Raw genomic sequence first — 24,729 nt, forward strand, 5'->3', positions numbered from 1 at the left:
TTAGCAGAAAGGGAATCTCCATGTTAATGACACTTAAAGTCTTCTGGTGTATTAACCTGAGCAAACTCTGCTGGCAAACCACTGCAGCCAGGTAAATGCAAATTACAGATTCCTTGCTATTTGCAACCTGAGACTTTTTATTCTGATCAAATCTCCAGAATTAAGGAAAGACATAGCATCAACTGAACTGAATTGAGTAGAAAGACAGAAACATATCCAATGGGGGGAAAAATCAGGAGGAGAAATCACTAACATAATAAAGCAAAATTCTGCTTCTCCAGAAAGTTCTATGTTCATATGTATTTTCAATCTTTACATGTATATTTACCACTTTTTAAGCTCTTAAGTTTCTTAGTGACAAAACAAAACGTAACAGAATTATCATCCTATCAGGCTCACTAAAGAAATTACTTCTCTAAAAATTTCCCCAAATTCACCTTCCTTGTATACCACTTCTTTTTAACATTCTTTTTAACTGAATTCCAGATCTTTGGAAAGTGAAGACTGTGGTCTGCTATGCTGAGTCTGTCTGTCCTTAGCTTACCTCTCATCAGGTTTGCTGCATAGTCCCAGCACAGAGAACTCCCTGCCCTTCAAAGACAAGCCACAGAAAGTACTGTTTGTTAATTCCTTTTTTTTTTCTTTGAAAAGAAACAAGGCCAAGATATTTGCCATGTCTAGAGGACAGAACATATTCAGGTAAAAAAGCCCCTTATTTCACCTTCTCTATCCAAAAGCATCCCTAATCCGGTCAAGTGGTCCACTTGGGGCATACTGGTACACAAATTTACCAATAGGAACTTCAGAGGTGGATGGATCTCTACAGAATCCCTACAACGCTGTCTATGTCTCAGTTGTCTCACCTGAAATATGGAGTTGTAGCTTTTATTAGTGTATAACTGAAATAATCCAAGTAAAGGACTTTGTAAAAAAAGTCTCCTGTAAGTAATTAACACTCAGTATATACTCATAGTATTTTGAAAGCACTTTGTAAGCTCAAAAGGTCTGGGCAAATAGCAGTAAATGAACCTCTAGATACCTTTTTGATCCCTGGGTACTTACAGGCAATGGCACACACACTGGCACTTAATTAGAAATTTTGCTGACATGTTCTTTAATTGGAAATAGTATAGGAAATCATTTCACACTTGGGATCTAAAAGTACTAAATAAAATTCACCTCTGCAACTTATTAGCTGAGTGACTTTTGAAATGGTATGTAATTGTTATGAAGCTTAAGTTTCCTGTTCATAAAAAAATCATACTAAGTATAGCAAAAGCTCCATAGAAGTGTGTGTGTGTGTGTGTGTGTGTGTGTGTGTGTGTGTGTGTGTGTATCCCTTACCAGCTCTGGGCAGTTACGAATTGGAAAGTGTTGAACAATAACTGTAGAAAAACCTGCAGACACATAGATGGAATGATTACACAACACAGATGCTCCCATATTCCCCAATCCACATACTTAGCAGACATCAATAGTTGATTGTTCTTTTTCACTTATCTGAGATTGGCTTCCTGGCCCTCCCCCATACCAGTTTAAAATAGCTATTTCCAAGTCATAAATATCTGAATTAGGTCCAGTGTATCTGCTGTCCCCAAATACAGGCAGAAGGCCAGTGAGTTCAGTGATTCTTCAAGGGTCTTATGTGCAGTAAGTGACCATCCCAGCCCCAGAACATGAACTGCCTAGTTCCCTAGGAATTGCCACTTCATCTCCACTCTGCCTCTCCAAGTTCCTCTACAGCCTTGGGAAAATGATGGAAGGTACTCTGACATGCTGTCTCCCTCCTCCAGGCTGCACAGGGGGACTGATGCACTCAGCAAATTGCTTGTAATCTAATTCTGACAGCCCCTTTTCTTTGACAGGTGAAGAGGAGGGGAAAAGTAAAGTGTCTCTCAAATGCTTTGATTGAAGTCACAGAGATTTACACCTGTTCGTGGCCAAATCTGGCTCTCAGGAACATAAGCAAAGCAATTTGCTCAGTACAGAGAACCTGAACTGAAAGCTAAGCTAGAGCAAAGTGAGCCATGTCAGTGGAGGGAGGGAAACTCAAGGTAATTGACTCTTACCTCCACTGTCTCATTCAGGCATGAGTAAAGCAGCAGCTATGCAACTGGTGCCATCCACTCACTGATCAGGGATAGCCTGGGGCCACCTGTTCCTGTGTGCTGGGCAGAATCCCAGCATGCACTGGTTCCAGCTGGATTTTTGTGGGGAGGGAAGCAGTGGGTGAGGGCCTCAGCTGCTGTCGGTAGACAAGGAGGCGCCTTCTCCTCACCTCCAGCCTGGGTGCCCGCCATGGACCTGAGTTCCCAGCTGTCCTGTGGTTATAGACTCCTCGCCTGAGTCAGAATGTAAAATGTGCCTACCCCTAAAAGGAAAATCAAAATCTTTGCTTTTGTTTATTCATATCTGACAGGGAGAGGACCATGCGTAAAAAAAAAAATCAAAGCATCTCTTCTTTTCAGGTGGAACCACCTGATAACATGGATTTTACTTATCTCAATTCTACAACATGTCTGGTGCAAAAGAGGTTTTGAAACTAAGTAATAGTCATGCAAATAATTATTCTCTATCATTCTTGTATAAGCACTGCCAGGTCATAATAATCCTTTTCTCAATGATAACGTCATTTAGAGTTTCTTAAATTGTACAACCAATCCATCTATTCAGAGTCAGAACTAACTAGAACTAACTCTCTAGGTCTCCTCGTGCCTACCCTCACCCCCAACAAGGTACTTTCAGCATCCTAGTAATTCGTCATTTAGTTCAAGAGTTAGTTGTTCAGAGGGATTTTATCATTGGAATCCTCCACTGAGTATGTAGTCCTGTAGTAAATTTGTTTGTGTGCATATCACATAACCCTGTATATGAATATACTACCACATTTGACGTTACTGTGCAAGGTGCGATTTCTTAGCTCTAAATTACTGAAAATTTTAATACTGTATTTCAGACATCACTCATCATTCCTGACTGTTCAACTCAATTCTTCCCTCCATCCTTTCCTCTTCCTATCATGGATATGCTGACAGCAAGATCTCCACACCCCTCTCTGATTCTGTGATGCCTCTGCACCCACCCATCTCCCACCAGGGAAACTGAGCACCATTTCTACTAGTTTAGTTCAAAGATAAATAAAAAGTATTGGAAATGGGAGCTGTAACGTGAAACAGAAAAACTGCTTTCTATAGTGGCAGTGCATAAAGCTGAAGGATGGGTTTGGGAGGTGGCCTGATAAATACCTTCTATCCTCCACTCTCCAAGTAGGAGCCAGCCAGCTCCAATCCAATAATCCTATCTCCAATTAACTATGAAAAGCCAGAAGTAGAGGCATGATTCAAGTAGTACAGTATTAACTTTGAGCAGAAAAAGCTAAGCAAGAGCATGAAGTTCTGCGTTCAAGACTCACTAATGACACAAAAAGAAAAAGTAAAATCAGGGCCAGGAGTTTGGCCTAGTGGTTAAAGTGCTTGCCTAGCATGCATGAAGACCCAGGTTCGATTCCTCGGTACCACATACATAGAAAAAAGCCAGAAGTGGTACTGAGGCTCAAGTGGTAGAGCTCTGGCCTTGAGAAAAGTCCAAGGACAGTGCTCAGGCCCTGAGCCCAGGGCCGGAAAAAAAAAAAAAAAAAAGAAAAAGTAAAATCAATAATACTGACAAAACACTAGTCACATCCACTGGGATCAAGCAATGCTGTATGGGAATAAAATCAATCTGTACAAAAGCAACTAGAATCCTTAAAAGCTATTAAAATTCCTTATATCTCAAACCTATTCTATCAAGAGTATCATGTAGAAGGCATACAGAATTGTATTTTTTTTAGCTGTTTCTACCTAAGCCTCTGAATCAGAATTCCCAAAAGGTGACTTAAGTATTTCAACTAATTTTTAATGAAAAACAAACAGCTCCTTGAGTGATTCTTGACATCATGATTTACTTTCTGAGGCTAGATTTGGGATCCAGTGATCTAATGATTAAATCATATGATTCTTATAGTACAATTTCAAAGCCCAGAACTTATGCAAATCACAGACAGCAAAAGTGAGATGTCAGTGTGCTGTGAAAATCTAGACTAAAACAAGAAGTGACCATAACTTCAATCTAAATTATTCACATTTTAAATATGGTTTGTAATAAACAGACTGCAGTGGTAGAGCGGAATATGGAGTACTAAAAGTCAGGTTCTGATATCATTCCAATAAAGATTCTTAGAGGTCAAGGCATATCCTTGAAGTCTCAAAAACTCATCTGGGTCTTCAGAAAGTGCTAGGCCTTTTGTGTTGCCATGATGAAAGATGCTAATTATATCTGCCAGCTTCGCATACAACATCTGTTTCCTCTTGTCAGCCCAAATGAAGGCCAGGGAAAGGAAAGAGAAGAAAAGAAAGTAAAGGAGAGGAAAATGTTTGCTGTAGACTTATTTTTCTGCAAATTTTTCAATATAGATATGACACTATATAGATAAATAGATCACAATGAAAAGGAAGCACTCAATATTTCATCAAATATTAAGTCATATTTCTCCATTTGTACATTTTTAAGAGTTATCATTGCAAAATGAAGGTTCAAATGAGGACCATAAGTCACAAAACGCTTCCTATCTCCCACATACCTCACCATCTTTCTCTACTTATCCTTCACATTTTTTTTCCCTAGTCTAAGAAACTGGCTTTTTATCCTCCATTATCTTTGTCAGAAAGACATTTCCCTACTCTAAGAAGAGAGTAAGATGCTTCCTTTTTTTCAGCTACTAATTACAATTGGTGGTCATACTGAGAGTTTTCAAAAACTATTCTTCCACTTAAGCAATTTTCCCAATTTTTACAACTACACCAGAAAGCACTTAGGCTCAAACCTTCTTTGTGCCAGAAGCTTGGGGGTAAATATGAGTTTTTAAATGACTGTTAAATTACCCACTTCTCTCAGTCTCATTAAAGAGAAAAGGGAAACAACAATAAAGCAATCAGATGGACCTTTTTAGACTTCAGAGTTTTCAGAAACATAACACATTAATATTCAGTGTAGAAGAGTGTATTTCCCCTTATAGACAGTAAGGAACAATCTCTTGGAAAAGGCACATTAAAGAAGGTTATAGAATCCTACAAGCTTAAAAAAAAGAATTCACCAAATCTCGTGCCCTAGATGCAGTAGGTCCCTCTATTCTCATGGCCCGGATTTTCCAAATGGATGAGGTTTCCCCTAATACACTTCTTGAAAGATGTCAAAGACTGATAATCCATAGACTTCCTCCTCTGCCCTTGGACTCTTAATGTCAGGGCAGAGAAGCCTCGAATGTGCAGCGGCTGTGCAAGTCCTGTGCACACCCACTCGCTTTGAGAGTAGTGACTTCACTACCACAGCCTTGCCAAAGGGACAGTATCTTCTGATGTCACCATTCAATTTCCTCCACCCTCTGAAATACTCTTAACTCCTATTAGACCTGGTCCAGCCCTATAGACCTAAATCCAAGAAACATTTTCTGCTGTTTACAACAACTTAAGTCAGGATGTATGGAAGGAAAAGTACCATGCATGAGAGACATCCATTCATCTTTCTTTGCCTTGCGAATTGTATTGATGTTTCTCAGAATATATACATGCATTCACTAATTCTAGGAATTGCTAGGGGTCTAGCTAGGAACAAGCCATGATGCCTAACTGAGGAGAGTGTTCACACAAATGAGACTCTTATGGAATCACAAGACATTACTTTATTTTCAATTAAACGTCTAATAATTCAGAACTAATTCAGTTAAAAATAAGAAAGTCAACTTACAGTATAGCAGCATTATAGAGTTAAAATGTGTTTGTAAAACAAGCATAAAATCCATCATGTGCCTTTGTGACTTCCAAGGCCCACAAGGACAATGTATCTTCACTGATGGCAGATCCTCCCAGGAAAACCTCTGGATTGTGCTTAACTCTGAAATAAACTTCATCAATTACCAGTTCATTAGGGTTCCTTTTATCTCATCAGACCTTGACAGATTCAGCCATGGTCAGTGAGCTAGCTCAGTTTTGCAATAAGAAGTCAACTTCTCCAAGGTCATAGGGAGGCCCCATGAATTTCCACTCTGGAGGTCACAGGTGCTCTCTGAATGGTCCTAGATTCCAACACTCTGGGTTTCTGTCATCTCTCCTAGGACATGAAGAGTATATAGCAGCCTCACTCTACCCATCCTTTGGAAATCAATCCTGCTTTATTCCTAGCCTAAAACAAATAGGTAAGTTGTTATAAGAATTGTAGAGTAGCTACCTAAACCCATTCGGATATAATTAAGGGCATTAACTACCAGATCTTTATTTTAACTGAAGATATATATCCAGAACTTGATCATGGCCACTGGCATATTGTAAACAACCTACTATATGGCACAATGAATAAGTAGGCACATTGAACGCTAGATTTTTCTCTCTTTATAAAACTGCTTTTAGTCAGGTTCAGTGGCTTCTTTGTTTTTGTTTTGTTCTGTTTTGTTCGTGGGTTTGTTGTTTTTGTTTTTTACAACTAGTGTCATTTTCTCTAAGATACTTTTCACAACACTGCTAGAGGTTTGTTTATTTAGGCCTTTTCTATTCAGGCTCCTTATCACCTATAGGATTAAAAAACAAACAAAGAACAAAAAACAAATTTGATATTCACTAGATTCCAAAATCTTGTTTCTGTGTCTTATCCTGTCTGTATCTAGTCATAATACTGCTGATATTTTAATATAGTTTTCTCTAGCCTATTCCCCAGCCCGTCAAGGTAGCACAGGAGCACTTTCCTTCATAATCTTTCCACAATCTCAGCCACAATCTCAGCTGTACGTGTTGTGTGTCCCATTATGCAGGCAGAAGGCAGGTGTTTACTGAACTTGGAGTTGAGGCCATTTAGAGAGTGCAACACTTGTGACCATTCCAGCCAGACTCCCTGGCTCCAAAGCACAGACTTCCCCCTCCAAAAGTATTTGACCACAAGGACTAACCAAAGAGAAAGAATATCTGAATGCCCCCCTGATTTGCCAATCCAGATTCATTCTGTAGCTTGCTGAGCCAGGATGCTGACAGATACATAGATACCAAAGGCTTGCTGGCTTTTGGCCTCCAGCTACGCTAGCCCAGGGAGAGATAAAAGGGAAATCAACAGGCAAGAGGACAGAAGGGGCTAGCTGTGGGCTCCCTTCCAAAAGATCATGTGGATGAGGCCCTTTCCACAGCATGTCTCCAGAATCTGGTGAGATGCCTTCCCCTTGCTCATTAGATCCAAACTAGGATCAGTCAACTTTCTCGAACTTGGGATCTTGCATTGTCTTTCTTGGTTTCCCTATAATTCTTTATGCTCCTTAAAAACGAACAAAGTTGTCTCTAAACACCAGTGGAGTCTGTTCCCACCTTCCCATCTTCTCCCTGGCAGTTTCTGGTGAGGGCAGACGCAGGGAAGCCTATCATCATATGGATATGGAGAGTAAGCATACTTTCCACTCTATTGTTCAGATTTCCTGTCTGATCTGTACACACTAAATGAGCATACATTTCTAGATAACATGAATAGGAACAAATAATATTTGGGGATATGAAGAAGTGTTTTCCCTAAAATAGAAAAGTCATTCTAATAATTAAAGTAATAACTACCATTTCCTGAGAGCTCATTATGTGCCAAGTACTTGACTAAGGACTTATCGGACACTAGTTCAGTTAATATTCATGAGGAGCCTATGTGACAAGTTATGACTCCCATTTTTAAGATTTAGGAAAGTTTGAACCTGAAATCTACACTCACAGACTTTGTCATCACAATCACACTTTTTGGTGGCAAGGATCCCAGGGTTCTACAAAGTTGTGTCTAAATCTAGGTCATCCAAATGAATGGCCAAATGAAAGAGTTATTAGAAAGGGACTAAAGGAGGCACATTGATAAGTATGAGCAAGATTTAGAGATGGACTTCTGGACATGCCATTTATTACTAAGGTAGTCAGCAGGAATGATATCAGCTTTCAGGCTGGCTAAGGTGCAGCCAAGGAAGGCAGGGGCAAGTTGAAAAAGAATTTGGATCTGAGACATGCTGATAAAGGACAGCAGAGAAAGGCCATGCTGTAATGTCCAATGGCAAGTCACAATTGTAAATGCAGCTTTGCCAGCTACCAGCCCCATTGGAAAAAAAAGAAAAGAAAAAGAAATGCAAGCCACATATTCTAAGTTCTCCCAGAAAATATTTCTGTAGAAGTTGCACACCAGAGGGGAGCACATTTGGAATCCAGGCTTGTTTTGTTTTGTCCGCACAGAGTTCTAAAAAAGAAAAAGACTGAGCCAATGTATAAAAAGCTGGAGATAGTGAATATAAGAACAAACATCTATATTTCCAGTTAACTTGAAAAACCAGAAGACCTTAGAACACTGAGTCATCACCATCCCACTTCTGGAGTCCATTCAGATAGAACACATTCAGTTAGGCGCCTTCTCAGTATCCGTCTCCACTTAACCCTCAATCTCATCTTGTTACATTTCCTCAGAACACTTCCATTTAACGAAAATATTTTTCATCTATTTGGTTATATCTGATTTACTAAAATCTTATATACACTAAAGCAAGCTCTCTCAGGTCCAGATCTTTGTCTACCTGTATACAAGTTCTCACACAGTGAAGGTCCCAATTAATAAATTTGAAATGAGTAAACAAATTAGAATGTATGCTCCAATAAACACATGATACTGATATAGCTAAGGGAATGTAGGAAATAGACACAAAACAGAAAATATTTGTATTTGGTTATTTGAAATTGGATAGGGAACGGGGGAAAACAAGATAAGGGGTGGGGGTGGGGGGGAGGGAAATGGGGACCAAGACATGTGAAAGGGTATCAATGTATGAGAATTAGTGCACCATCTATCTGGCAAATATCATGTAACCCTTCTATTAATTACAATAAAAAATATATGAAAAAAAAACAGAAAATACTTGCACTAGTTCCCTAGAAAGCAAGAAGCTTATGCACCAGTACTGTACTACTGAGTAGGTTTCTCAGTCTCAGAGAACAGGAGGGAAGCAATAGACAAAGGAAAGGGAACATAAGCAAAGGGAGATAAGAGGAAGCTGTGTTGCCAAGTTGGCCTCACTGAAATGACTTGACTCTCCATCCCATGGGACTCTCCATAACCTCCCCATCCCCCAAGCCACTGAAATGTATTTGAGAACCATCCCTGATGGAAAGGACTCATCACTTCTTTCCATTGTGCACATGTGGATGGAGTGACATCCAGAGGAGGCCTCAGGGAAAAATCTCACAGTAGCTGATGAACTTAGAAAGTTCAGCACAGGGCAAGGTACTACTGTGGGGTGTGTTCTAGAGACTACATAAGCCTTGTTGCCACAATGGCCACTGAGGCAAGATACAACCACTTGAAAAGACTGACTGAAATGAAGTGTGGGAGATATAGGATTTCCCCTAAGAACTAGGGAAAGGCCAGGCTTGGTGGTTTTTATCTAGTATCCTAGCTACTCAGGAGGCAGATATAAAGCATATTGCAGGCTAGCCTGAACAAAAAGTTTATAAGACATCATCTCAAACCAATTAAAACCTAGATATTCTAGCAACATGGAAAGCATGAAGAGATACACTATGGTCTAGGCTTCTAGGTTAGACATATATGGAAGATTGTCTCAAAAAGGAACTAGATGTAAGGGCTGGAGGTGTTACTCAAGAGGTAGAGTGTTCACCTAGCATTACAAAACCCTAAGTTTAAGTACTATCAAATAAAAAATAAAAAAGAATTAGGAATACCACTGACTTAGCAATGACTTTAATGACTATTACATTCATACACTGGGGAGAATGAAATGTGTTACAGAGAGTAATGGAGTAAGTGTAGGAAAGGATAATGAACATCAAGAGAAGGCATCTTGGGGAAGAAAAGGTATGTGGAAACAGAAAGTAAACATATGTGCATGAAAAGATACAGCCATGGATGTAGTGGTAACATACACCAGTATTCTCAGCTTGATAAGAGGCAGAGACAGAAGACCATACAGGCAAAAAAAGTTAGTGAGACCACATCTCAAAGAATAAGCTAAGTAGTTAAGAACTATAATCCAGCTAAGCAGGAAGAAGAGATGACTGGCCCTAAAAAAGAAACCCATAAGACACTACCTAAAATATGGGCAAAAATGCCAAAAATACCGGGAAACATATGTAAAGTATGGTAGACTGCTTGCCTAATAAGAATTATGCCAAGTTCGAATCCTGTACCACCACAGGGGAAAAAAAAAGGTTGGGGGGGGAGAATTTGACAAAAGGATACAAAAGTCAACTTGAAGGGATTTATAATGGTTACACTTGGGGTTATCTATACAACAAAATAATGACACTAATGGACTATAACGCACAGCATAAGATTTAAATTGACAAGCACAGTATAATGCAAATAAAAATCTGAATTAACAAATAAATGAGAGGCACAGGGAAAGCTACTTGCAAAGAAGATCCAGTGAATAAATGTAGAGGGAACCCAAATTCATCTGTCAAAACCACAAGAATAATTGTTTCAGCAAGAAGTAACAATGGATGGTAAAAGAAGTAGACAAAAGATTTTTAAGATACCTGATATTTACATAATTTCAAAGTGTCTCCCCACAAGGTGATTACTAATCACAAGGAAAAAAGTAGTAACTTCAAAGTAGAGAAATTTGAAGACAAACTGTAACTAAGTGATCAAAGTTAATATGCCTTGTGGGGAGTTGAGTCAATGCCACTGACCCTGTTTTAATGCTTTGATAGAATAAGACAAGTGATTTTCCTGCCAAACATAGACCTGGGTTTAATCCTGAATGAACATCAGAAAAATTCAAATCCAAATGAGGGTCAGTCTACAAAACAACAACAACAACAACAACAAAACCTAGGCAGACTCTTAAAATGTGATACTTGTAAAGGATAAGAAGAAGCTGCTCCTAGAGGAAAGGAGACAAAGATGATATGTCAGATAAATGGAGAGTGGAAGGGTAGGCAAACATAGTCATAATATTCAATATACAAATATGAAAATGGAACTAGGGAACCTGAGAGGATGAGGTGAGGTTGGAAGAGATTGGGGAGAATGACAGAAGGGTGATACTGATCAGCACACACTGTACTCATAAACTGACACACTGAGTTTAAGATAATAAAAATTTTAAATGAAGATGTGAAAATCAATTGTATCATGTGTGATACTATAGTCTGGGACATAAAAAGAGACATCCATAGGAAAACTGACCATGTAAGAAAATGTATGGTATATATAATGTTAGCGACTACTTTTGATAGTTGTGTACTAATTGTTTAAGTTGTCACAGGGAAAGACAGAAGCTGTGAAGAAAAGAAGTATATGGAAGTTCTGACAGTACCTGCAATTAAGACTCATTTTTCAACAGATGACATGTGAGATTCTACTTTATGCCACATATAGGTATATATTACATTACTATACAAGTATGAACATGTCATACTAATTATTATCTTTAAGCAGTAAATCTAAAAATACAGTGTAATAAGGAATGCCATTGTGCTTGCCCAGATTCCATTACCTCCCTAGCCCTCAGAGTCTGATCCTACTCTCTCTTATAAATACTTAAAAACACCACAGCCACTACCCTGACTTCCTCCTGTTTGTAAGACAACTGAAGACAGAATCACTTCTTTACTGTAAAAATTAACGTCCTTTTACTCTCTAGCCCTAAACTAATAAAGTCACTAACCTTTAAGACGACACCCCCCCCCCCCGTGTGTGTTCTTAGGGAGAGACACATCTACAGGCTGGGTGAAAGTCTATTTTTGGTATAAGAAGTCAAAATCAAGTCCAACTCCCCATTCCATTAAGCACAGGCTAGATGACATGAGTCAGGGAAGTGACTTGGCCTCCCTGAGTGCCTGCACAGATATAAATATTTAGAAAACATCACAGAGTTACTAGAAGGTCAATCTATACAAATATGTGAAGATGAATACTGGGCTGGTGCATACAGATATTTACATGTGGGGCCAATATCCATTTCATTGTGATTACTAGCTTTGCTGCACCAGAAAGCCAGACAGAGAAAGCAAGCCTATGTCTGTTTCACATCTGTCTTGTGCAAGAAATGAAACAAGACTGCAGCAGAGTGTGAAACACTGCACCTTGTCTAGTCTGACTGGCCTCTTACCAATGGACCTTACCCTGATATGGACAGCAGCTGCCACACATGTGGAAAAAGTTCTAGAGTCAGACCTGGGCTCAAATCCCAATGTCCTGTATGAATCTCTATGCCTAAGGGATTTTCTCTCTGAAATAGAAAGCCCATCTTCAGCATGGCTCTCATTAGAAGGCATATCCCATACTGGTAGTGATCGAGCGAGTGACTGAGTGGATTGGGATATGTGAGTCGCTAAATAAATAATGGGCAAATGATTGGGTAAGGGAGTAGGTAGGTGATGGGTGGGTGAGTGAGTGAATGAAAGACTGAATGGAAAAGGAAGGAGGTCAGGAGGGATGGCCTACACATTTTGTAAATCTGTGCATAAGAAATTTCCTCTAAAAATATGGAAATACCATGTTCTTCATGGGTCTCAGAAGAAGATATACTACATACTTAATAAAATGGTACCTGACACACATACAACAATATGTACATATATGTAATATCTATTACATATATGTATATATGTAAATTGTAGTTATTTCCTTTGACTGAGATTACCACAAGGAAATCTCTAAAGAAGGACACACAAATCAAGGAGGAAGCAAAGAAGACCATACCAGTTGGTTAACCCAGACTCTTTTCAATCCTAGCTAGACCTTAAATGTCTGTAATCTCCCAGGGCTGTGATGTCTCATTTGTAAAAGAGAAATCCCATTGCCTCCTTCACTGGCTTGCTGCAAGGTTTAAGTGAGGTAGGACAAGACTTTGTTCAGAATCTAAGACACACTGGGAAAATAGCAGGCCAAGATGGAAGTGGAGGAAGCTGCAAGAACATATTGAGCCTCCTAGGAGCCTGACTGGGGGCTGAGGGCACAAGACTCAGGGCCTGGAAGTTGTTATTCTTTCAATCTTTCCTATCTAAATAATCCACAGCCTAGTTCCTGCACCTCTCACAGGGGAAATAAAAGCCCATCTGTGGGGCACGCGAAAACATTCTGATGCTTCTAAAATCCACCATATCCATCAATGATTTTCTGAATTCCACGTATAAAACCTTCTTTTAATCTTTCTCAGAAAAAAAAGTTCTAGTACATGTTAACTTTCCTAGAGGATGGATTTAAATGTCAGAGTCCAACTTGGGGGAAAAAAAATCTGACTACAAAAGGGAGATTAAGAGTTGTGGGATGAGTGAGAATATTGCCTTTAAAAAGAAAATGGGTTTAGGTTACAAGACTAGAAGTCAAATAAGAAAACAAAAGCCCAGTTAAAGCTGCCTTGGTTAAAGTTACAAATAAAATCAAACACTTCATACATCTCTCATAGTTCATGAACCCAAGAAAGCTCTGCAGCGGCTCTCCTGAGCTTGAACAACAGGCTAATTTTCAAGCAGGAATCAAAGTGCTTAGGATCCTGGTCAGACTGTTTGAAAATCCAAGCACAAGCTGGTCTTGGAGAGTTGAAAGGAATGCAGACTGCCCCAAACACCAGCCATTTGTTTTTTCTGCCACCTTTCCAGGGGTCATGTCTGGAGCGGGGATAGAGAGCTCTGGAGGGAGAAAATGATGGGAAGCACAGACTTTGGGAAAATAAAACATTAGAAGAACATTTCTTAAGGAGTCATGTGTGTGCCTATGTGTGCAAACATATGCCTGTATAGGGAGGGGAGGAGATGAAGAACATTGTGTGTGTGTGTGTGTGTGTGTGTGTCTGTGTGTGTCTGTGTGTGTGTCTGTGTCTGTGTGTCTGTGTGGGTGTGCATGCGTGCATGTGTGCACCCCCTCCCCCGCCAAAATTATCCAAAACTTTTGCATCATTTCCAGCCTAAATAACAAGGGCTTCAAGTCCTTAAAATGCTGTTGCACTTTTAATCAAGAGCAAACATTTCTACAAAGACATTCCAAAAACAGCAAAGGTGCCTAGGCAATGTTTCAGTTTTATATATTAAGTAAAGATTAAATACAGTATGGTTGGTGGATATTAATAGTTTAGTTAATAGGACAATTTTTATTTTAGGTTGCTTAGAAATGTGTTTGGAAAGTCCCAAATGGAAGATGTAAAAGAGAGAAGAGAGAACTTCAGGGAAAGTGCTGTTTGCACTTCGTACTATTTCACCTGTACGACTAACCCTGGTAGTATCAGCTTCTAAAGCCAGAGGCTGACAGGTGTCAGAAGCGCTGTGCCACAGTTTCCACTTTTTTCTATAATCACACCATGTGGCCACCCTCCAGAATGCTGAGAGTCAAGACAGTCTTCTCAATTATTGCTGTGAAAGCAAAGAAATGCTCCATTCTCCTGGGACAGGAAAATATCACAGCAAGGTTAAAAATAAATAAATGAATAGATAAGTAAATGTATGAATAAATGAATGAAGCAAGTAGCTTTTTTCTGTGATCACCACTTAAGCAAAAACCAGACCAAAAGCCCTTTGGTCCAATATTAAAAGCAAGAAGACAAACAATTTACATGAAGCAGATGATAAATATTTCATGACACTTGGTACAGTGGTTCTTCGAAAATGTGTTTCAGTTCTTAAAGCCAGTCTGTTAATCCACACTTTGGGGGGTGTAGTTGAGTCTCAGGGAAAATACATTTTTAATAAGGGTGTGCCAACAAAGAGGCTCAGAAGCACAGAGCATTTCAGGGTGAAGCATCTGCAGGGATCTCTTGCTCTGGGGAGAAGGGTCCTAATGTGGAGAAGAGAATGAAATGAAGCCAGAAGAGGATGATCTAGGGAAGGGGCCCTTTAGAGCCCTGTCAGGATAATTACCACAATAGATTTTTTTTTTCTCCCTGGATAGACGAGCTTGTCAAGTTCAGAGGAATCATATTCCAGACAAATAAGCTCAGGATGAGAGGAGCTGGCTGCTTTCCAAGCGTCTGTGGCATCGTATCTGCCTACTCTGTGCCTACAGGGACACTAGCATAACACCTCAGACATCAGAACCTGGGGTGAGCCACCCTCTCCTCTTTCTTGGTCTCTCTGGCTCCCTCATACCATCATTACTTCATTTTCTTTTCTGTTTTGGCTTTTGAATCTGATGGACAATAACAAGAAACTGCTTCAAAGCCTTTGGTCTACTGTGTTCCTTGGGATAAAGAAGAGGTTATGTCTGGAACCCGAGACCCAGGATCAATGAACACAACTAGAGCTTCAGAACAGCTATGATAATTGTCAGAGGTGTTGCTCAGAGCAGGACAAAGGCAAGGACAAGAAAACACTCCAGCTTCTCTTTGCTGTGTCTTACCATTTTCCACTGATGTTACAATGTTAGATTAAGGATCAACCCTACAAATCACAAGGTAAAGATGACAAGTGGATCTAAAAGGCTAACACAAACGCAGGTTAAAGTTCCAGAACTGTGTGTCATGTGATGTCATAACTAGTAAATAAAAGCATGTATAAAATACATCTGACAAATGCTTAATACCCAGTATCTACAGGGAACTCAAAAAACTAATTCCCCCAAAACCCAATAAACCATTCATTAAATGGGCAAGGGAACTAAAGAGAGACTTATCAGAAGAAGAGATTAAAATGGCAGAAAAGCATATGAGAAAATGTTCATCATCTATGGTCATAAAAGAAATGCAAATAAAAACAACCCTAATATACCACCTTACCCCAACAAGAATGGCCAGGATTTTGAACTCAGACAATGACAGTTGCTGGCGGGGTTGTGGAGAAAAAGGAACCCTACTACACTGCTGGTGGGAATGTAGACTAGTTCAGCCACTCTGGAAAGCAGTGTGGAGGTTTCTTAAAGAACTGAAAATAGACCTTCCCTATGATCCCGCCATACCATTTCTGGGCATCTATCCTGAACATCAAGACCCAAGATATTACAAGGACACCTGCTCAGCTATGTTCATCTCTGCACTATTCACAACAGCCAGGCGATGGAAACAATCCAGATGCCCTACAGCAGATGAATGGATACAGAAAATGTGGTATATATACACAATGGAATTCTACATAGCCAACAGACAAGATAAAATAATGGCATTCGCAAGGAAGTGGATGAATCTAGAGTGAATCATGTTGAGTGAGACAAGTCAAGACCTAAGGAACAAAAGGCGCATGTTATCCTTAATATGTGGCTATTAAATCCAGAGTACAAGAGCAAGGACTCAATAATGGCATACACAAAGCTATGTACATGGTAATGGAATTATAAACATAACTATATAGACATAAAAACCTATGACTCTATAGACATGTTTTATTTCATAAATTAATGTTTCTATGACATACAAACCCTTAGCCTAATTTTGGTTAAGATATAAATACCAAGTCCCAGTGATTGTAAATAGAGATTCCCTCCTTCATAACTTGTTTGCTAAACTTGTCATTTAAAATATGATGTAAAAATCAATGCTAATAAATTCTTTAATAAAAAAAACAAAAACAACAACATGAGAAGGGATATCATGTTTTGAGAAATAATGTACCTACCATCTGACGAATGTAACTGTACTCCTCTATACATTATCCCGACAATAAAATACAATAAAAAAATAAAAGAAAAAAAGCATGTATAATTTAACCAATTATATATACACTGCACATCTAGTTTTAAATATCAAAGAATCAAAAGCAAGAAAGAATATAATAAGAACAGGAAATAAAGAGTTGATTTTCATTATTGTTCCAAACATCTTTTACTATAGAAGCAGTTTTGCTTTTATAGAACTTTTTCTTAGATATGTTCTATAGTCTCGAGAAACTGACTCAAGAGAATACTGCGATATTGATTGCAGGGGAAACACAGGGTTAGTTTCCTTTAAGCCTCTCATTACATTTTATCAACCAATAACACCCAGCCTTGTTTCATGTGTGTCTGTGTTTATGTGGTATTTATACACCATGGAATTCTATGTTGCTGTCAGAACGAACGACATCGCCCCATTTGTAAGGAAATGGAAAGACTTAAAAAAAAATCATATTAAGTGAAGTAAGCCAGACTCAAAGGAACAAGGGCTCAAAGGTTTCCCTCATTTGTCATAATCAGTAGAAACCTTGGGCTCTCCTAACAATGGAGAAAAACCTAGATACATAAGGCCATACAGTATGACACTAAATGAAAGGACTTCTAGGATAAAGAAATAAAAGCCATATAATGAGTGATTGTTGCCCTTAATGTACTGTGTTATCTCTCATTTCTTTTGCTGTCCCTTGGTTATCTCATATTGTTACAGTATTTCACTTTGTTATCTGATATATTGTATATATGCATATTTGGTTATTTGAAATTGGATAGGAAAGGGGGGAAAACAAGATGAGGGGTGGGGGTAAGGGGGAGGGAAATGGGGACCAAGACATGAGAAAGGGTATCAATGTATGTGAAGTAATGCACCTTCTATCTGGCGAATGTAATGTAACCCTTCTATTAATTACAATAAAAATATATGAAAAAACATTTCCTTTAATATATATTGTTGACCCATTAACATTGAACACGTAGCCATCAGCAAATCCCTCCTGGTGGGCCAAAGCTGGACAGTGCTGTCTCTGTGAGGCACAATAGAGCCTTCTTCCACTTAGGACACCAGGTAACACTTGATACTTCACCTGGGCCTTTTCACAATGACATCATCAACAAAACACACAACAATGAAAAATCATAGCACAAATCGACCTTAAGAAGAACAACTGTTCACAGTCTGAAAGTTGAACAAGAGGAAAGAACATCACCTTGTTTAGTCTCAGCTGGGAACATAATCCAATATCGATCAAACACACACACACACACACACACACACACACACACACACACACACACGTCACCACGTATGTATTTGCATCTGCTCTCAAAATGCCACAGGTATAGATTTTGAGGTGACCAACAAATTTGACCAAGTAGGTGAATTCGCAAATATAACACCTGCAAATAATGAGAATCAATTTCCTATCAAGATGTTTAAGTTTGTTTTAAAACTTTGTTCCTAGAAGATTGGAGATGAACTGTCTTTTTTCATAATATACTTTCCCCTTTCTTATCATCTGTTATCTAGCTTATCTACATTAAGCTTGCAAATAAGGATTCTAAATATAAGATTTCTAAAGAAAAAAAAAGCTAGAGGCAAAACTATCAAGAAGTAGATTTGTTTGTTTGTCCCAGCAGGAGATTGTCCTGAACATCTTCCCAGGGAGTATAAAGGTGCATCCTCCTGAAGTGATATGAAGAGCAGCTCAAAGTGCTCCTTGCACTTTTGTGGTCAAAGATACAAACACATAAACAAAGAATAACAGGGAGTAGAAGCTAAACCAAAGAAAGGCAGACACCAAATAGAATGCCCAATATAGTCCTTCCTTCTGACAGCCTGCCTTTAAGGACTCACATATTCTTCCTGTAATCAATTCAAATCTTCTCTAGCACTCACTTGTTTCTCACTAATGAGAGGATGTTAGCTAATGATGGTTCAACAAATATGATCTATGTGTCTATACTGTATAAAATACTACACAAGGTGCTAGAAGGAATAGAAAGCCCTTCATGTCATGTTTTCTATGTGCAAACTCATGCTAGACACTGTTAACAAAACAAAACAAAAAGATCAAAATCCTACTTTATGAGATTCTTCTGTTTCAAACTAGGAACAAAGCTACATTGCAGAACTGAAACAGCACAGTAATGGAGCACTCCTCTCATTTGTTCTGCCATTAATGAGCATCTTTTAATCTCTAATCCTCCTTGCTAAGCTCCTTTTACTGCCCCATCTGCTCCTCTTACTCATGCCTTCAAGATCTTATAATTAAATTCTAATTAAAGTTTAAGGCTTGTAATAACAAAAACACTTGTGGAATGCCTTTGATTCAAGAGGCCAAAATAACATTTCAACAGTTTGCAGCAATGAATTATATCCTTTTGCTTAACAAGCATCTTTAAAATGGAATTAAAAATGGGAAATTCCAATCAGCTGTGATTTTTTCACCATCACACATTATGTAAATATGTTCATCATCACTTGTTACATGTAAGTCTGCTGAACACAGTATGGAGGGAAGCAAGAGCAACACACATGGGCAATTTGGAGGGAGCTCTGTGTCCGCTCAGGAGCCAAACTCATTGACACCACCAAGGAACCTCTAGTCACAGGGTAGGCCAACAACATCCAGCTATCTAGCTGTGTAGATACTGGAAGAGTCATGTTTTTAGCCTCCTTAGGTAATCTCTCACCAGAGGGAATCAAGTCTGCCTGGCCAGCATCTTCCAGATCTGTCAACATAGCCCTTGTTGTCTGTTGCTAGTTGGGCCCACTCACATCCCTTAGAATGTCTGCAGGGTACCCGATGGAACTCAACTCCCTGCTCCACCACGGTCCTCCGCTCCAACAGTAGCCTCTCTAAAATGCTGCACTGATGGAAAGGGTGGCATTGGTCAACATGTACTATATTCATAAATCGCTACATTGAATTGGAACCCCCCCCTTTTACAACTACTTAAAGAACATTTTTAAAAATAAAAACTAAATGAAGTGCTGGTCTGACTGGGTTGTTCCACTCCAAATGGCTTCTGTGTTAATAATATTTGTCCCCCTGAGACCTATAATAGCTGCATGCCAGCTATCTTTCCTCTTGTCTTTGAGCTCATTTATTGAGACTAGACAGGGTTCTGCAAAGAAAACCAATGTGCTTAAAGAAAAAACACACGAGTGAGATAAGTCAAGGCGCATGGTATCCTTAATATGTGAATATTAGATCCAAGTAGTGTAACAACGATGACTCAGTATTTGGGTACCCAATGTTATAGACATGGTCTTAGAGATATAAACATAACTACATAGACATAAAAATCCACGACAGGATATATACTCTATAGACATAATGTTTTATTACATAGATTAATATCTATGACATAGAAAGACTCAGCTTAATTTTAATTATGTTCTAAAATCTATGTGCCAATGATTGTATATAGAGATTCCCTTCTTGAATACTTATTTGTTAAACATGACATTTCTAATATGATGTAAAAATCAATGTTAATACCATTTTTAAAAATGTAAACATAGCAAAAAAAAGAAAACACACACTGTGAAATGGAAATTTTACTTTGTAAGCTCAAAGAATGCTTATCAACATCTTTTAAAATCACTTAGTTTGTGGACAACATACACCTAGCTTTAACTTTGTTTACAGTTTGCCATTATTTGTTATTGATTATATAATTACATACTTCATAATTAATTATAATAACTGAGGTCCCAGGCATTGTTTAAAGTGGTTCATATAGCTATTCAAATTTTCACAAGTGGTTCTGAGGCAAGTCCTACCCTCACCTGAGATGAGCAAGCTAAAGGACAGAGAAGACTTAAGCACGTGCTTGAGATCATACAGACATCAAGAGGCAGGCCAGTTTTCATAACACTACAATCTTCCACTGGAGCTTACACCATCAACTTTCCTCAAGCCCAGAACCTACGAAAAGAGGGTAAGGACCTTGCATTCTCTCCTCTACATGCCTCTGGGTCTGTGACTCATGACCTGTAGACTAACTTCCTTAACAAAGCTCCAGAACCTGTTGCCTGTGTGCTGCCTTCATGCCATGTGACCCCTTCACCCAGAGCTTATCTTTCAAGTCTTAGCTCAATCACTGCCTGGCTTGTGAGGGCCTCCCTGACTTGATGGACAAATGTGACTTTTAATTTTCCCTACTTCAGACCCAGGAAGCTCGTGGATGTCCATTCCGATGCTGGCTACACTGAAACATGGCCACCTAGGGAGCTGTAATTTCTTCTCAAGGTCCCATATAAGGAGATCACAGATACCAAGAACGTGGTAAATGTCTAAGAGGTGAAGAAATAGATGAGTTCTCTAAATTTGCCCACTGGTAAATGCCCACATAGCATACTCAAAGTCAATTTAGAGAAATGTAGAGAGAAAGGAAAGAACAAAGATTCTTAACATCCTAAGCCCAGTGAATGCATCTCACGTTCTTCCAGAAGCATCCAGCAAACTGGCAATTCAAATTTTGTTTTATCTGTTGACTACCAAGATGTGTTAGTTCTTTTCTTCCATGACACTACAAACTTTAAGATGAGCCCCACCTATACCAATGAGACAGCAAAACAGATTCAGACTCAGTGGCACATGGCAGCCTGGCTAAATTGTCCTGCCTGCTTCCTACCATGAGGTTCAAGGCCCCAGAGCCCAGGAATCTCATGCCCTGACCAATGTATGAGGAAGTATCTACAGGTAGATTCATCTGTGCTACAGAGTTACACTGACACTGAGGCTAACTTCCTGATTCAGTGAGCTTTTTCTGGCAAATAAACTCTCTTTCTCTCTCTCTGTCTCTCTCTGTCTCTGTCTCTCTCTGTCTCTCTCTGTCTCTGTCTCTGTCTCTCTCTCTCTGTCTCTCTCTCTCTCTCTCTCTCTCTCTCTCTCTCTCTCTCTCTCTCTCTCTCTCTCTCTCTCTCTCTCTCTCGGTATAGAACTACCAGAATACCTGCTTCTAGCTTCTGTTTTGTTCATATGTCCAGCCACTGTGAACCATGGAGCTGCTACTTTGCCTAAATGCTCACTGTTTATGCTACAGAAGCCCTAGCATTGTCCCTTACCCACAATCCAGTTAGTCAGTATACCCACAGACATGCAACTGATGACTTTTTGAGGTAAAATTCAGTAACACATCTTTTGGACTCTCTATGAATCTGGCTCTTTGTCTTCTATTCTTTTATTTATTTATTTTTTATTGTAATTAATAAAAGGGTTACATGATATTTGCCAGACAGAAGGTGTATTAATTCACATATATTGATACCCTTTCACATGTCTTGGTCCCCATTACCCGCCCCTCCACCCCCCCCCCCCGTCTTTGTCTTCTAGTCTTAAAGAGAGGAAGAAGTATTAATGAATGAAATGCACTCCGAAATAAAATAATATTACATGTAAGTACACTCAACCCTTCTAAAACCCCAGTATACATGCATGTGTACATTGATGGATATATATACATATATATATATATATACCCATGCTCTATTGACTACATACTACTGACCATTTCCTGAAGAGAAAGCAAACTTCACATCTTCATTCATGTCTGCTATGCCCTGTCCACTGAATTCACCCCTATAGATCCATCTTATTCCTTTATCACTCAATATGTATTAAAAGTCTATTAGGCACAATTTCCTAATCTATGGGACAGAGACAAGATTTCCAGGCATAGTGGTGTAGAGGTAGCCTGGCTACTAAAGACAGGAAGCCAATTTGATTCTAAGAGTTCCAGATCAGAGACTTTTTTCCTTAGAAAGCTTAAAGTCTCACGACCTGATGAATATAACTGTAACCACTCTATTCATTCTCCCAACAATATTTTTTTTTTAAAAGAAAGCTTAGTAGTGCGTCATGGGCAGCCTGGCAGCAGGCAGAGTGGAGGCGGATGCTTCCTGAAGTCTGTCCGACCGGAGCATCAAGACCTGGGCTTCAGGTTATGAACTGAGGGCGCAACGGTGAAATCACCAAGTATCTCCTAGAGATTGATGGAAGCAGAAACCAAAACCCTTCCCCTGGAGAATGCATCCATTCTTTCGGAGGGCTCTCTACAGGAAGGGCACCGATTATGGATTGGCAACTTGACCCCAAAATCACAGAATACCACCTCTTCAAGCTCCTCCAGAAGTTTGGCAAGGTGAAACAGTTTGACTTCCTCTTCCACAAGTCAGGCGCTTTGGAGGGGCAGCCTCAAGGGTACTGTTTTGTTAACTTTGAAACTAAGCAGGAAGCAGAAGCCATCCAATGTCTCAATGACAAACTGTCATTGTCTAAGAAGCTGGTGGTACGATGGGCACATGCTCAAGTAAAGTGATATGATCATAACAAGAATGACAATACTCTTCCAATCAGTCTTGAGCCATCCTCAAGCACTGAGCCAACTCAGTCTGACCTAAGTGTCACTGCAAAGATCAAAGCCATTGAAGCAAAGCTGAAAATGATGGCAGAAAACCTGATGTGGAGTACCCAGCAGCACCTGTCTATTCCTACTTTAAGCCACCAGATAAAAAAAGGACTACTCCATATTCCAGAACAGCTTGGAAATCTCGAAGATGATGGTTAGGAGTTCTTGTAGCAGCAAAAAGCAAATTGATCTCCACACCTAAGCTCCTTTGGCTTTGTACTTTGTAGATGTAAGCGGTACGTCCAACAGAGCACAGTCACATGGTAGAGTTTGTTAATATAGCATTTTTGGATGTTCCTGATATGTCTTCCCTAAATAATATCTGGAATTAAGTATCACCCAGAATAAACAGGATGATGTCCAAAACTGTGATTTGAACACTGAGATGCTCTACTTGGCTGGGTTTGCTTCAGTTTTTAGCTCCAGAAATATGTAACTTAAAATGTTACTTGAATCAGGAGAAAAAGTTATTATTAAGTCCATCAAAAAAAAACAAACATAGGGCATTTTCCTGAGCACATGTCTTTGCAACATATAAAAAGAGAAAGAGAGATGAGAGGCAGATTTTAAATCATAACTACAGATTTTAAATTAGAACTACTTGAGAATTTACAATGGCAGTCTTTCCAAATGGACTGAAGAAAGACTTCTTAGCAATGTGTAGTAATCTATTCAAGAATTATGCTTATAAGTTTCAAAATCTCAATTAGGAAAACATGGTGTGTATATCTTAAAATTGTTTACGTCAACAAACTGGATTCCAGTTTAACATTTTATACTACAACATTCTACTTAGAAACCCAGCTTTTACTCTACAGTGATCATTTTTATGAATTGAAATAATCCTCCCTTATATAATACCAAATATTACTAACACAGGACTTTTAAAAATTGCAGTCATTGCATGGGTTTGTTTTTAAAGCATGAGATTCCTTTTGGAATTATATCATGGCTGATCTAAATAGAAAAGCCTAAACTTTGCTATATAGGTCACCATTGAGCATTACTGCCTAAGAATTATGTGGGGTCTGAGTAGAAGAGGCTGGAAAGTGTGTACTGTCCATGTGCAGTGGGCACCAGAAGTCTGTAGTGGCCTCTGCTCTGGCACCAACATTGTGACCACCTCATGTTTTAAGTAGTTCTGAAAAACTGCATGACTTGAAAATAATCATTTGTAGAACACACTTCTTACTAGATTAAATATAAAATGCCTCTTTGAACAATTCTGACCAGAACAATGTAGAGAGATTCTCAAACATGTTTCTTTAGCTCAGTTTGGTCATGTTTGATACCAGCCTTGACATACTGTGTAACTGGGCATCACTGTGGTTCTCTATAAATAAATCACTTTTGTTCCCACTCCAGGTACAATTCATGGTAATAAGAAACTGTTTACCACTTTGATTCCTAGTAAAAAGAAGCTTTCATTGTAGACACATAAGTCTTCCTGAAAGTATAAAGATAGCAGACACGGTGTCAAACATCTACCATCCTGGTACTGGAGAGGCTTAGGCAAGAGGGTCACAAGTTCAAGACTAGCCTAGACTAGATAGTGCTTTCCCCAAGGTCAATATTTTAGTTGTCTTTAGATATCAAATACACTGCATTTATTAGCTCTATATATCTGTGATGCAAGTGGCTCTCCTTCCACTTGGGGGCTAGTTCAGGGAGGTGGGAGCAACTGTC

The 24,729-nt window shown here is 39.1% G+C and overlaps 1 protein-coding gene and 1 pseudogene across 4 annotated transcripts in view; one reads left to right on the top strand and one right to left on the bottom strand.

Annotated features, from left to right (window-relative positions):
* Window positions 1-24,729, bottom strand: part of Fggy (FGGY carbohydrate kinase domain containing) — a 635,483-nt gene that overhangs the window by 249,417 nt on the left and 361,337 nt on the right. The window lies entirely within an intron of this gene.
* LOC150061741 (putative RNA-binding protein 18) lies at window positions 22,628-23,195 on the top strand (annotated as a pseudogene).

Source organism: Megascapheus bottae, chromosome 6, assembly GCF_031878675.1.
Source record: "Megascapheus bottae isolate mThoBot1 chromosome 6, mThoBot2.hap1, whole genome shotgun sequence".
Taxonomy (NCBI): Eukaryota; Metazoa; Chordata; class Mammalia; order Rodentia; family Geomyidae; genus Megascapheus; species Megascapheus bottae.